This window comes from Hyperolius riggenbachi, chromosome 5 (genome assembly GCF_040937935.1).
Source record: "Hyperolius riggenbachi isolate aHypRig1 chromosome 5, aHypRig1.pri, whole genome shotgun sequence".
Classification (NCBI taxonomy): Eukaryota; Metazoa; Chordata; class Amphibia; order Anura; family Hyperoliidae; genus Hyperolius; species Hyperolius riggenbachi.
The window spans coordinates 311,025,388-311,040,098 of NC_090650.1; the positions used below are offsets into that span (position 1 = coordinate 311,025,388).

Genomic DNA, 14,711 nt, shown 5'->3' on the forward strand with positions numbered 1-14,711 from the left:
TAAAGTGCTGTCTCTTTACTCCATTCTTTAAACTTGTTTCTTTATATCTTCCTTAGGCTCTTTCTGTCTTTCACCAATAAAGTTCTCTCCTTGCTGGCCAGCTTGGCTAAATTTTCTGTATCAGAAAAATGAGAGAGAAGGGAGTGCTTCTATGGTGCAATAGCTTTAGTTCAGTTTGCAAAATGCAAAAATCATGCACGAACTAGATCGCAAAAATTTGCAAGCATATCTCACATGGCCAATGTTCCACTGCCTGGACGTGGATCATGGCCAGCGGGGGACATCAACAAGAGTAGGTAGTAGGTCTGAAATCCAGGTAAGCTCTTTGTGGTGGGTGATAATGACATTGGCCTCAATTCACTAAGCTTATCTCCTGTCTTTAATAACGTTTCTAGAGTTATCACCATCGTGATGAGGCATGTAGTATTCAGGACATATTTTACCTCAGGCAAACCTAAAGTTAACTTTTCTGTCTTTAAAGGGACACTTAAGCCAGAAAAAAAAAAGAGTTTTACTCACCTGGGGCTTCTACCAGCCCCCTGCAGCAGTCCTGTGCCCTCGCAGCCACTCACTAATTCTCTGGTCCCCCGCTGCCAGCTAGTTTCGTTTTTGCCAACAAGCCTGACAGGACTTGCCACACGTAGCTTTCTACGCATTCCCTATGCGTAGGTGTGAAAGAACGCGGGAAAGCCGCCGTGTGTGCTGCTGAGGGGGCGGCTGATTCTGCGTCCAATGCGGCGGTTTGCACGCAGAAGCGTGCGCCTGGTAACAGGGCAGAACGCGGAAAAGCCGCCGCATGTAACAACACTAAGGCGGCTGGTTCCGCGTCCAGCGCGGCGGTTTGCACACGGCAGCGTGTGTCTGGTGTGGCTGAGTCTGTTGGTACACACAGGCTTAGGAATACGCGCGCGCGCGCTGAGAGGCAGAACTCTTATACTGGGCAAGGAGAGGTCAGCTGATCACGCCGATCAGCTGACTCCAGAGCAGGTTACTATTGGTTGATCAATTAGGGGTGGTGCCGGAGAGCACTACTCCATATATAGTTACTGCTGGCCAGTCTCAAGTTGTCTGCCGTTGCGAACACTACGTGGAAGCACTCAGACCTTAGTCAGATCCAACAGTGTGTTTGAACCAGGTGGACCTGGGAATTCACACTGAGCCAGATTACTTGTACTGTTATTCTGTTTATGCTTAGACTAGTTCCAGGGTGTAGAGACCACGGACCTCACACCCAGACTAGGGAACTTGTGTTATCTATCTGTTATACTTCAGACTAGTTCCAGGATGTAGAGACCACGGACCTCACACCCAGACTAGGGAACTTGTGTTATCTATCTGTTATACTTCAGACTAGTTCCAGGGTGTAGAGACCACGGACCTCACACCCAGACTAGGGAACTTGTGTTATCTATCTGTTATACTTCAGACTAGTTCCAGGGTGTAGAGACCACGGACCTCACACCCAGACTAGGGAACTTGTGTTATCTATCTGTTATACTTCAGACTAGTTCCAGGGTGTAGAGACCACGGACCTCACACCCAGACTAGGCATTGTTGATATCTCTTATGACTTACTGCTTTCCTGACTATCCCTCTGATCTCTGATTCGGTACCTCGCATATCTGATATTCCGTTGCCAAACCTTGCTTGCCTTGGATACCGAATCAACCTTCTGTCTTTGTACTTAATCTGTCCGTGTGTTGCCGACCAGGCGTGCCCGACCTCGAGAGCTATCTCTCCTCTTAAGAGATAGTCTCCAGATCAGATAGTGACATCCACCTTCAGGTGTCACTCACTCTCTGGTCCTTCCTATCTCCAGCCTGACTCCACCCCTTGGAGAGTTTCAGGCTGCTGGAAGGTTCCTGTGCCCTCAAGAGCAGTATTCCTTTACTGCCATTGATCAACTGCTCAGCAGGTGCATTACTCAAAGTACTACTGTTACACCAAACACTCACATACCTATAGGTGTCCAGAGGTTAGCAATATATCTGTATTATCGGTGATTCTGCAGATCATCAATAATCAGGTATATATCTGCATTCTTGGTGATACTGCAGATCACCAATAATCAGATTCTCTCTGCGTGCTGACACCAATCGTTACAGTAGGTAATGCGGCAACGCGCATCTTTGTACGTGTTGCGGCCCGCAATAGCGCTAATTACAGTTGGGAATGCGGAGAAAGCTACGCGTGGTCAGTCCTGTCAGCAAAAACTAAACTAGCTGGCAGCGGGGGACCAGAGGATTAGTGAGTGGCTGCGAGGGCACAGGACTGCTGCAGGGAGCTGGTAGAAGCCCCAGGTGAGTAAAACTCTTTTTTTTTCTGGCTTAAGTGTCCCTTTAAGTTAAGGTGAGATCTCTAAAGTTAACTCTTCAATCCCTACAATAACTCCAGAATTCTGAAAATAACTACAGAGGAGGTAACTTAACTACAGAGGAGGTAACTTAACTACACAGGAGGTAACTTAGCTACAGAGGAGGTAACTTAGCTACAGAGGAGGTAACTTAAAGAGAATCTGTATTGTTAAAATCGCACAAAAGTAAACATACCAGTGTGTTAGGGGACATCTCCTATTACCCTCTGTCACAATTTCACCGCTCCCCGCCGCATTAAAAGTAGTCAAAAACAGTTTTAAAAAGTTTGTTTATAAACAAACAAAATGGCCACCAAAACAGGAAGTAGGTTGATGTACAGCATGTCCACACATAGAAAATACATCCATACACAAGCAGGCTGTATACAGCCTTACTTCTGAATCTCAAGAGATCACTTGTGTGTGTTTACCTTCTGTCCCCAGCTTCTCTCATGCACTGAACATTACAGGCTTCCTGCAGACAGCTCTACCTATGTCATTAATTCCTCAGTATGTGACAGACCAGCTCCTTTCACAGCCTCCAGAGGAGGATTTTTATCCAGCTCTCTTCTATCACTGATAAGATAGCAGAGAAGCTGCTGGCTTATGTAAATAAAACACACACTGGAGTGTGCATAGAGGAACAGTTCAACACTGAAGAACTTGGCAGCCTTCCAGACACAGGCCGACAAGTCTGACAGGGGAAAGATACATTGATTTATTACAGAGATGGTTATAGTAGAAAGAGCTACAGTAAGCCAGAACACAAAAGAATAGGTTTAGGAACTTGTAGGATGGTAGAAAAAACGTTGTAATTTTTGTTACAGAGTCACTTTAACTACAGAGAAGTTAACTTATGGAATGAAGAGATAAGATAACTCTCTCACTGTGTGGAGGTAAGTTTTCTCTTGCCTTCTTATCTCCAGCATGATCTTATCACTTTCTCTGATCTGATTCTCTCACCTTTTTCTTTCCAGAGCAATGATGTTTGCTTATTGCTTTGGGACAGTTTAGGAAGAAGAGAAAAAAATAAAGAATAAAAAAATACAGGTAAAAACAGAAGAATACAAAAAAAATACCCTTGTCCAATGTTATGGGCAAGTGGTCTTATCTCCACCTTGTGTTCAGAGAGGTGGATATACCAACCTCCATATGGGGGTGGGGGGCAGGGGGTGTTCGCGTGAGAATTTAGGAAGTACTTAGTGAAATCTGTGAGCCCCCTTTAATAATTAAAAGGTACAGTTTGACCTTTTTACCTCTTCTGTACACATCTTTCTACTGCTTCTTTCTACTTCTCTCTTCTTCTGCTTCTTTCTTGCACCTGTTTTTTTTTTCTTCTTATTTGTACTTGTGTTCTTCAGTTTGCAGGTCTTCTGTTAGCTGGCTCATATTTAAACCATTTATTATAAGGAGAAAATAAAATTCCCAAGTCCCACTTTTGACACACTGCATGTGCACAATGTTGTCAAAAGTAGCATTGCCAGTCATCACATTGCCTGGCTGCCACACATTTATCTGGTTAATGTGCTAGTGGACCACTATCTAGCCAGTGCAATGACCAGCAATGTATTGGGAAATAAATCATGTCACAGTGTTTCTTTATAACTGCAATGGCGCAGGTGTGAAGATTTTTATGCTTCAACTGACACTTGCCTAGTGCAATGTGCAGTCCTTCACCTGAGTATATCTGGGCCAATATTTGTTTGCAGAACATAAAAGGTAAAAAAAAAAAAAAAAAAGTGTTTACAGCTAGTAGAGAAACATATTTAAAATTTTCAGTCATCATAGGTAAATTATTTCCACATTGAAAGGGTTTACATATATACATTTCTAAAGCAATTGGACTTCAATAGATTTTTTTTGCAGCATAACAAATGGCAATGAAAAGAAGTATGTAGTGCGGTCAAGGACTAGGTCATTAAAATCCAGCCTGACCTCAGCAAATGCAAAGCATTAACAAGTTCTATTCATTCGTACAAACTGACTAGGTTTGTATCTTGTCCTAATAACAGAATATTCATTTTAGAATATCATAACACAATAACCACCAGAGCAGGTACAAAAGTAAATATACATTTAGCTTGCTGGGCAACTAACCTTAACCCCCCCCCCCCCCCCCATTCTGTTGGGTAGCTTGTGGCTGCAGATCGCATAGTGGGCGACCCCTGCACCTGCTTTTATAACAGGTGCTCTTCTAAACAGGATGCATTTTAAGAGGGGGGGGGGGGTGTAGGTTAGCTGCTCAATGGGGTGGGGGGTTAGGGTTAGTTGCACAGCAGGGGAAGTTAAGGGTTAGGCACCACAGGGGGCGTTAAGGGTTAGGCACCATCAGAGGGAGGCTAAATGTTAGGCACCACCAGGGGAGGATGCTGTGTGAGAAAAGAGAGGAGTGAGGTCATAGTAAAATATTGGTAAATATTACCAATAGTTTACTATTTGAATGACGTAAATCTGTAAATCTACCAATATTCTACTACCAATATCCTGCTCCTTTTTCAAATGTATGCCCCTCAGCCCCCATATCCTAGGACTGAAAAAAACCACCACAGCCAAACATTTTTTTCCAGTGGTGTTTCTCTAACTTAATCTTTCTATCACCACTATACCTCCTCCTGGGGTTAGATGTATATGAAAACAGCTATACAAATAAATACTGTACAAGCAAATGGCAAATGGAGTATGAATGTCCAGGTAGGCTGGGTTACAAAGTTTGGCTTGATTAGAGACAATTAGGTAATGGACTTACTACTGTTAAAAAAAACATTTTGAGGGCAGGGGAGGACTGGCCCAGGGGGACGGGGGGCAATTGCCCCCCGGGCCGCCCAAATCTTAAGTAATTAGGGCTGGCCGCTGCTATACGCAGCGGCCGCAGACATACCACAGGTGACAGGTTCGCAGAGGGGATCACAACCTTGCGCGATATTTCCCGGCAAGTTGAAGTATCCAATCAGAGAAGGGGCTGAGGCGGCCGGCCGTGGTGTGCCCTATTGCGTGGCTGCGCCTGCGGTGGATGTGAGCGGCACAAGGACACAAATAGCTTAGGTCCTCCCTGGCCCGGTGGGTTGACCCTGCTTGACTCCGCCCCCACCTGGAGCCATTGCCGCCCGCAACGTGCTGCTGTGCCTGCGGTGTCATCGGAGTGAGCTGTCTCACTCTTCAGCTTTCTGTGCTGGGGGGGCTGGGGGCCTGGAGCTCTGGCTACGAGTGGCTGGCCTGGCTGGAGGAGTCGGACACAGTCCTCCCCTGTGCTGCTGTGCCTGAGGTGTCGTCGGAGTGAGCTGTCTCACTCTTCAGCTTTCTGTGCTGGGGGGGCTGGGGGCCTGGAGCTGCGGCTACGAGTGGCTGGCTGTCCTGGCTGGAGGAGTCGGATACTCGGGGGGGCTGGGAGTCGGAGATGCCACCTATAGCTGCTTGCTGCTGTGGAGGAGGAGGAGGTGTAGGACTGAGGAGACAGGGGGATAGAGGAGGTCGGGTCCAGGTTGCCAGAGGAGTAGGTGGTTTTTATAAATTTTGTTTCTGTACTTCTTCTCCCTTCTTGTCACTGAGTTACTCACACTTTGCTGCTTGCCTGCTACTGCTGTCAAATTCAATTCTCTGCCCAGTCCAGTGCCCTCTGAGTTTTTTTGTGTGTGATAATCATCCCCATTCTGACCCTGGCCTGAGGGGGAACGGTTTTTCTTCTTGTGGTGTGATTGTCGGCAGGGGAGGGGGGAGGCAGACAGTTAGGCACCGTCAAACAGGTAGTTGGAGGGGGGGGGGTAGGTGTCAGACAAGTAGTTTGTATGGTAGGTGGGCAGGAGTGGGGTTAGGCATCACCAGGTAGGTAGGTTTGTGTGTGTGTGTGTGTGGGGGGGTGGTTTGAAGGAGTTATCAGGCATTTTTAATGAAATAAGTGCTACTTACCCGGGGCTTCCTCCAGCCCCACGCTGCCAGCATGTCCCTCGCCGCAGCTCTGCAGTCAGCCATTCGCTGCCGCTGTCCCAGTCCCCGGCGATGGCACCAGTCCGACCTGGATGACGGCCTGTACTGCGCCTGTGCGAGCAGCACTGTCAATCACCGCCACGTGGACCGGAGTGTACTGCGCAGGCGCAGTAGTTCTGCGTCTGCACAGTACGCTCTGGTCCATGTGGCTGTGATTGACAGCGCCGCTCGCACAGGCGCAGTCGGCCTGACGTCATCGCCGGGGGCTGGGAGGCAGCGGCAGTGAACAGCTGACTCAGTGGCGTAGCTAAGGAGCTGTGGGCCCCGATGCAAGTTTTACAATGGGGCCCCCCAAGCACTCTATACATAACAATTGATACGGCGGGCCAAAACCTGCCAATGGCAACCACAGAGTCAGAGGTGCAAGAAGGGGATGGGAAATAGCTTGTTAATGATCACCACTGTTCAAAGTATCTATAGAAGTGATTATTATGAGCACAGGACCAATAGAGAGCTAATACTGTAATTGAGGGCGGGCCCTTCGGGGCCCCTCTGCCCCAAGGGCCCCGATGCGGTCGCTACCTCTGCACCCCCTATTGCTACGCCCCTGAGCTGACTGCAGAGCTGCGGCAAGGGACATGCTGGGAGCTTGGGGCTGGACGAGCCCTGGGTAAGTAGCACTTATTTTCATATGCGTGTGCATGCGTGCGTGTGTGTAGCTGGGGCTGTTAGTCATCACAATTTGAAGATTTGCACACAAGAAGGATATGGCCTTGGGCTGGGGATGCCGTGAAACGGGCCTCTAGTTTGTGTTGTCCCCCCAGGCCAAAAGGTCCCAGTCCTCCCCTGTTTGAGGGTATTTTAAAAGGTGACAATTGCTCTGAAAGTGAAACTGAATTCTTTCCTACCATGTCCTGACACCTCTCTCTAGTGTATATCTAACCTAACACTTCAAAACATAAATTGACAAAATTCCACAATTTTTCATTTGTTTGTTTTCTATTTGTAAGATGCATATTTTACCCTTCATGAGTTTTTTTTTTTCTTACTTCATTCAGTGCTGTCACCATGATTAGTCTGGTTCTGCATAAATAAAAAATATGCCTGCATAAGAAACACATTTACCTTCTGAGCTGGTGGGCACAGAGATTCTAGCATCTTTAACTCCACCCCTCAACACAGGCCACACCCCAATCCCATTCCTTATTTTCTTATATCACCTAAAGAGCTAAATGTACATGAACCTAGAGCAGTGTAATTCAAAGACTGGGCCTGCCCAGCAAAATCTTGGATAACGCTCTCTCCACTTTAATAAAAAAAAATATAATTATATATGGCCCTAGCTACTTTACAAAACAGGCTTCACACAATCGGGGAAAATTGGGGGCTACACACAACTAAGTCACCATCTTACATTGCCTCAAGCCCACTCCGCACCAAGATGAGAAGAGCAGGCGGCAAGTGGCAGTGTGTGTGGTCAGAGTGCACAGCTGATCTGCGCTGCAGTTGGTGCATTGCAGGAACAGAGAGAAGAGGATGCAATACCCACACTGCCCACCACGTTTCCCTCACTTTCACATGAGGCACTGATTAAGCCTTGGATCTATGCCCCTAATTATGTGCCTGCGGTTGCCGGACTGGTACTGGGTGATGAGTGACATAGCCCTCCGGCTCTGCTGAGAGAAGGAATCTTCGGGAAGGCCGCCGCTGCCTCTGCCACATAAGACGTCTGTAGGCACGTGAATACAGTACATTATGCTACATCCGCCCTGAAAGCAGACAACTGTTCACAAAACTGTATGTATGGGCCTTTAGAAAATCAAACCCTAGGCCCCCAACAACAATTATTTTCCTCAAAGATAAATGCACTTGGTTCAGTTAGTCTAGTGGCCTTTTTCAGCATGCTTTCCAGTTTCAAAATATCCTGTACTGGTCAATCAATAGAACTATTAAACACAAAAATGTCAGTGAGACACTATGAAAACTGTTGTATCCTTCTCTGTGTCTTTCCCATGATAATAGCCAAGACTATATAAAAACATTCATATGTCTCACATAAAGTAAATTAAAACTTGGTGGCTTTTACGATAACACCTTCTTCAGGTTTATGCACACCCATCATGACCTCTGACCTAAGGTCTGACCATTGGTGTTTGCAAACCAGCGTGTCCTAATATGAATGCAGGTTCACAAATGTGGCCACTGCACCAAACTCCATCTCTAACAGCCATATAACTTCAGGTCAGAGGTCATCTTGGGCATTATGGGGTGGAAGTTTGATGCTGGAGAACCCATGCCACAGGTAATTCCTTTCCTGTTAATGAAGTTTTACACTTATCTGCTCCATATGAACAGATCAACACTCTCAAAAATAAATTATGTCCAAGTAGCTTTTTTTAGGATGCAAAAAAAACCTTGCTGCCTTTTACACCATTTGTTTTGGATAATCTCACAAACAGCATTCTTGACTACCTTTCCTAGTCTGGTGGAGCTCTATGCTACACCTATTTGGGTATTCAAGATCAGGCGAGAAGAGGTAAAGCCAACTCAGGCATATCTCTCTTCTCAAGGGGTAAGTAGTATGGGTGGAAGGATTCACTGGCCTGCTCCTTTTCTAGCTATGGAGGAGAACCTAACATATGACATCTGTGGCACTTCAGCCTCATTAATACAATTATATTTAATAACAGGCTACTAGATTTAAGCCTGACGATACTGAAACCTTAATCGTATTAGTCTGACTGGACATAGACCTCTAGCAAGAACCCAAATAAAATAGAATGATTGGAAAAGACACAGAGCAAAATGACTGAAATCGGAGCATAGCTGAATTGTGTGCCATGCTGTATATTTTAACAATCTGTACTGAATTTGGTATTACTGTGTGGCTGTTAGACAGATATAAATTAAAGGTAAGGACCAGAGAGTTGGAGAATTTGTCAGTCTCATCGGGCCTTAGGCTGGAATGGAGGCAGCCTGGGGCTAGGCCACATGTTATCTCTTTCCGAAGAGTGATGGAAGCTCAGGGACCTCAAAGAAGAGCCGTAGGTTCTGTGACCCGGCAGCCTGGAAAAAGCTGAAAAAGCCTGGTGTACGGTGAAAGCAAAATAGTCAGGAAATAGCTATTATAATTCTACCTCTGCAAAGTTATTACTAAAGCATGACAATAAACTGCTTTGCTTAGTCTTCTGCTGAGTCTTCACCACACAGCAAACTGATAAGGAAGAGGCACACAGATATAACATAACATAACATATGTGATTAAGTAAATTAAATACTGCTACATTAATTTCTTCAAAGGGAACCCGAGGTGAGAGTAATATGGAGGTTGCAATATGTATATTCTTTTAAACGATACATGTTGCCTTGCTGTTTTCCTGATCCTGTGTGTCTACTTTTCTACAGATCTACAGATCAGGTGCTCTGACTCAAGTCTGACTGGGCTAGCCATATACTTGTTTTAGGGTTGTGACTTAGATCCTTCTAATCACAGAAGATCAACAGGACTACCAGGCAACTGGTATTGTTTATAAGAAAATAAATATGTCTCTCACCTCGGGTTCCCTTTAAGCTAGGCAATCATAACTACAAAATGTTATGTTATCTTAATGTCTGCCAGCGAAATAACTTTTGGAGGCTACATTTGAGAGAGGAAATGGATAGTTCTTTAAAGGAGAACTCTGTAAGACACTAAATAAATGTTCCTCTCAAGTTGCATCATCGACTTCAGTTAATTCTTAAGGTGTCAGTCCAACAAAATTGTAATAAGCCATGTCCTTCTTCCTCCCGCTAGACTATTACTAATGCTGTATTATTATATAAATGCCCCATAACACCTAAATGTATATTTTATCAAGTGCAGTCACATGACTATTGCTGTGCCTTGTAGTTCCATGGACATTCCCTAAGAGACTACCAGCAGAAATGATACCCTCTCTGCAGTCATAGACACCCTTTACTTCATTAAATCCAATAGGGGAAGAAGGGTTGAGGGACAGCTAAGCCAAACTCTCTTCACACATCCTGAATGGAATAGGAAGTGAGCAGTAGGTTGGCCATGCTTACCCTATCAAAAGAAGTAAAGTGTTTCAAACTATGGAGCTCAGCATAGCTCCTAACATGTAAATTCTGGTTATCTGGGACATACTATAACTTTACAGTATTATGATAGTCTGATGGGATCATTGGGCTAATAATTTTGGTTGGAAAGGTGTTTTACGTTAATTTTTTTCCATGATTATAATTTGCTTTGAAAGATTAGCATTCTCATTCCTGTAATGAATGTCAATATGTAAGTTTAAATTAACCTATTTTGGTTCCTGGACGTAGAAACTACGTCCAGGAACCATGCGCGCTACCGCGCGCTCCCGCGGCCGATCGCGCGCGTGCACGCGCACTCCCGGCCGCGGATTCGGTAGCCACGGAATCAATGTATCGGGCTATGGTGCCCGATCACTGATTCCTCTCCCCCGCTGAAAAAGCGACAGCTTCTCTCGGAAGCTGTGCTTTTTCTGGCCGCTCCCTCCCCGATGCGTCACTCTAAGCGTGTGTTACGCTTAGAGTGACGTCATGTAAACAAACTCATGGCCGCCATCTTATGGCCAAAAAGTAAAACTACAACTAAAATTAAAAAAAATTAAAAACAACACACAATTACATTATAAAACTATACTTTACATCCCACCCTCCCAAAAATACCCAAATAAAATGTTTAATATTAAAAAACAACAACATTACAATAAAAAAAAACATGTAAATATTTACCTAAGGGTCTAAACTTTTTAAATATCAATGTAAAGATGAAATATTTCTATATTTTTTTTTTTTATTTTAAACTTGTAAATAGTGATAGATGCAAAACGGAAAAAATGCACCTTTATTTCCAAATAAAATATTGTCGCCATACATTGTGATAGGGACATAATTTTAACGGTGTAATAACCAGGACATACGGGCAAATACAATACGTGCGTTTTAATTATGGAGGAATGTATTATTTTAAAACTATAATGGCTGAAAACTGAGAAATAATGATTTTGTCCGTTTTTTTCGTATTCTTCCTGTTAAAATGCATTTACAGTAAAGTGGCTCTTAGCAAAATGTACCCCCCAAAGAAAGCCTAATTGGTGGCGAAAAAAACAAGATATAGATTAGTTCATTGTGATAAGTAGTGATAAAGTTATAGGCTAATGAATGGGAGGTGAACATTTCTCAAGTGAAAATGATGGAACGCGAATGGGTTAAACTTAAGTAGGTGCACAAGCAATTTCTGCTAGTCAGAATCTACTCATTCTATTGTTTTTGTGGGTGAAGTTTGTCCCCAGAGCTGTTATTCCAGTAATCAGTCTAGATAACCCTCTTACAAATTCCCTTTCCAGCTTTCGAAATTTAAACCGTATCAACTGCAATATCCTATCCAAATAAATGTAAGGAGCATGTATGCAAGAACATACTGCAAAACGTATGTTTTTCTAAAGGTGTACAAGCTATTAAAGCAAAACAAATGCATAGTTATTAATATATTAGGCTATAAGCTCAATAGTTCATTCATCATGTTGCCACTGCATAATCACTAATGCGTTACGTCTTTTCTTTTACTTGGCTACAGTACTTTAGTTTTATGTATCTTTATCAAAACATTTATTGTTATCTATACTTAATCATCCCATCAGTGTTAACAGATATTATATTAGCATTTAATCTGTGAAGATGGGGGGTGGAAGGGGGAGGAGAAGATCTCAAACTCTTCCCAATGCTTTACACTGTAGAATGGCTAATTGTTTATTCACCCATCTGAAGACCTCTGCTGAATCCTGTGACTGGTCAATTTGATTTTCATTTTCCAATGCACATTTCTGCAGCTGGCAGACATCCAAAAGCAAAGCCAATCAATCCTTTCTAAACTAGATATGTATTTAGATTTATACATTTGCACCTGCAAATCTGTGAGGAGCTTATACATTCAACTCTGCAATTATGGCAACTTCCAGAACCATCACTCACATACCATCTTCCCAGATGTAAAATCAGGCAACTGATATAGAAGGAGAGAACATGAAAAAAAAATCCTGTGAAATGTCTCCTCTAGAGCCACAGTCCCCATGCGTTTGGATGTGGATGTAAATCAAAGTTCTGACGTACCGTAAACTACTAAAAATGGATTGGACTTGAGGAAATCATTACAAAAGTTGCTCTCTTACCAGGAAAGCAGGATCATCATGCATTTGCTTTCCACATTAGTAAATGCTCTCCTGAGGGTAGATCGATTCTAAACCAAAATAAAAATTCACTTGGTGTTAAGCCTTCTGAGAATCCCGTTTTCTGATTATTTCCAGACTTCAGCATCCTTACATCCGTGAATTATTAATTCACAAGTGTTTACACCACTCCCAAAACACCAGTGGAGGCCAATATGTTTCAGCTACTTGATGTTCTATCTTCTTAAGTGACTACAGAGACTGCAAAGTGGCTCATTGCTTACGCCTGACAAATCTACGCCATTAGCACTGAGGACCTCCCTATTCTTACTGCTGTATAAATCCTTGGAGAGCCTCAGGACTGTTTCATGCTTGAAAGCAACTGTTAAGAATTTGACAACAGCCAAACGGTTCCTATTTAATCCTTCTCCCAAGGTAAAAAGAATTATAGGTAAACATATGCCTTCATTATTTGCCTTGCTGCATCTCAATACCCAATCCCACACACAATTGCAAGACAAGGATTAAATGCATTCACTCATATGTTTCACAAAGGCAGAGCCATTTGATTTTGGCATGTCAAATGCTTAATAAGAATGACAGGGAGGGATACAAAGCAGCTTTCTTTCGTAACTGATAGTAACTGACAAGACATGTTATTATGAAATTGATTTTTTATGCTGAAAATTATTATGGAGGGAACATATATAATATAACATTTGCATATGTTTAAGTACCCTTAAAGCAAACCTGAACTCAGAACTTCCTCTCTGCTCTAAAAAATAAGTAAAAGCATAATAGCCTTTAAAGGCAAACATTTCTTTGTTACAGCTGATACAAATACTGCAGTAAATCTGCACGATGCAGAAATCCTGCTCTCATGGAAGCAGATACAGGGTTAACATCCTGTGTTTACAAATTAGCTGCTCTGCCAAGGCAACCTGCTGACACAGCTGAGAGATGAAATTACAGTTGTGATTAGTCACTAATGAGTCATTATAACGACAGTCTCAGCCGATAATAAGACCTGTGTACAGAGCCACCCAATTCCCGACCCACGACGTGCAAGCAATCCGCCCAGTGGATCAACTGACCTCCAGCACAAGCTGATTCCTTTGTCATGCCACTCCCCAGCCTGCTGACTCGCCTCTGTGCAGCATGGCTCAGCAATGTCGCTCAAGGGAATGGGATACTAATCACTGCAGATTTTGTCCCCTGAAGACAGACTTTTTGCCTTTTTTAAGCATTAACCTCACCAGGGCTACTGTAGCTCCATCCTGCTTATCTGCATACTTTCCTGTGTGTCCACTACTGGCCATCAGGGTTGAGGGAGAATGTTTTGTACATGATCCCCATCACCCAAGAAACAGAACTACCAAGTTAAAGTTGGAAGTCACAGATCAGTTAGCTGACAACAATAGCAGTCTTGAGATCCAAATCAATGATTTAATATGCAAACCACAAAAAAAAAAAAAAAAAAAAAAAAAAAAAAAAGGGCTAGCACCATCTAATCTTCTGAGTAGAATTTAGGGCCAAACTGTATGTACAAAAACTTTTTTTTTTTAAAAAGGTGATATATATTTATATATATATATATATATATATATATATATATATATATATATATATATACTACAACTATTACAGTATTTTATCGATCAGCACTACATGATTAAAAAATATCTAAATCAATTGGGAATAGGCAGCGGGGTCAGTAACAATAATTAGCATAGACTATGTAATTATCTAGTATATAAAATTAGGGTACAAGATCTACTAAATCACTGCAATAATTAAAAGATATGATCAATGATGAATTGGGGGCTCTGTTGGAATCCAATCGATTCCAATAAAGTGCAAGCGTGTTCATGTGCCAATTATCGTAATCATTTACCAAAATGTAATAATGCAAAAATACAAAAAGGTAAATAAATATGTATACATTAATAAATGGGCTGTCAAATACTGTTGATACAAAAGGTGCTGTTAAAACCTGTGCACTAACCTAAATCAACTATGTCCGTCAGTAAAAATGTTTCTAAACTATTGAGGTAGTTGAAAGTATTGAAAGTAAGATGAATTCCCTCATAAGCTGTACAAACGCTAATGAGGTAGTTGAATCTGAGAAATACACTCTAAGAATTGCAACAAGCCTCAAGATAAGGTGCAGAGTGACAGTAATAAAGTGCTTCCTGTGAAGACGTAGATCAAGACCAGGCAGACTTTGCCCCTGCCTTCTC

At 43.0% G+C, this 14,711-nt stretch overlaps 1 protein-coding gene across 5 annotated transcripts in view; it reads right to left on the reverse strand.

Moving 5' to 3' along the window:
* The window catches only part of PTPRM (protein tyrosine phosphatase receptor type M), a 995,286-nt gene that overhangs the window by 900,070 nt on the left and 80,505 nt on the right, over positions 1-14,711 (reverse strand). The window lies entirely within an intron of this gene.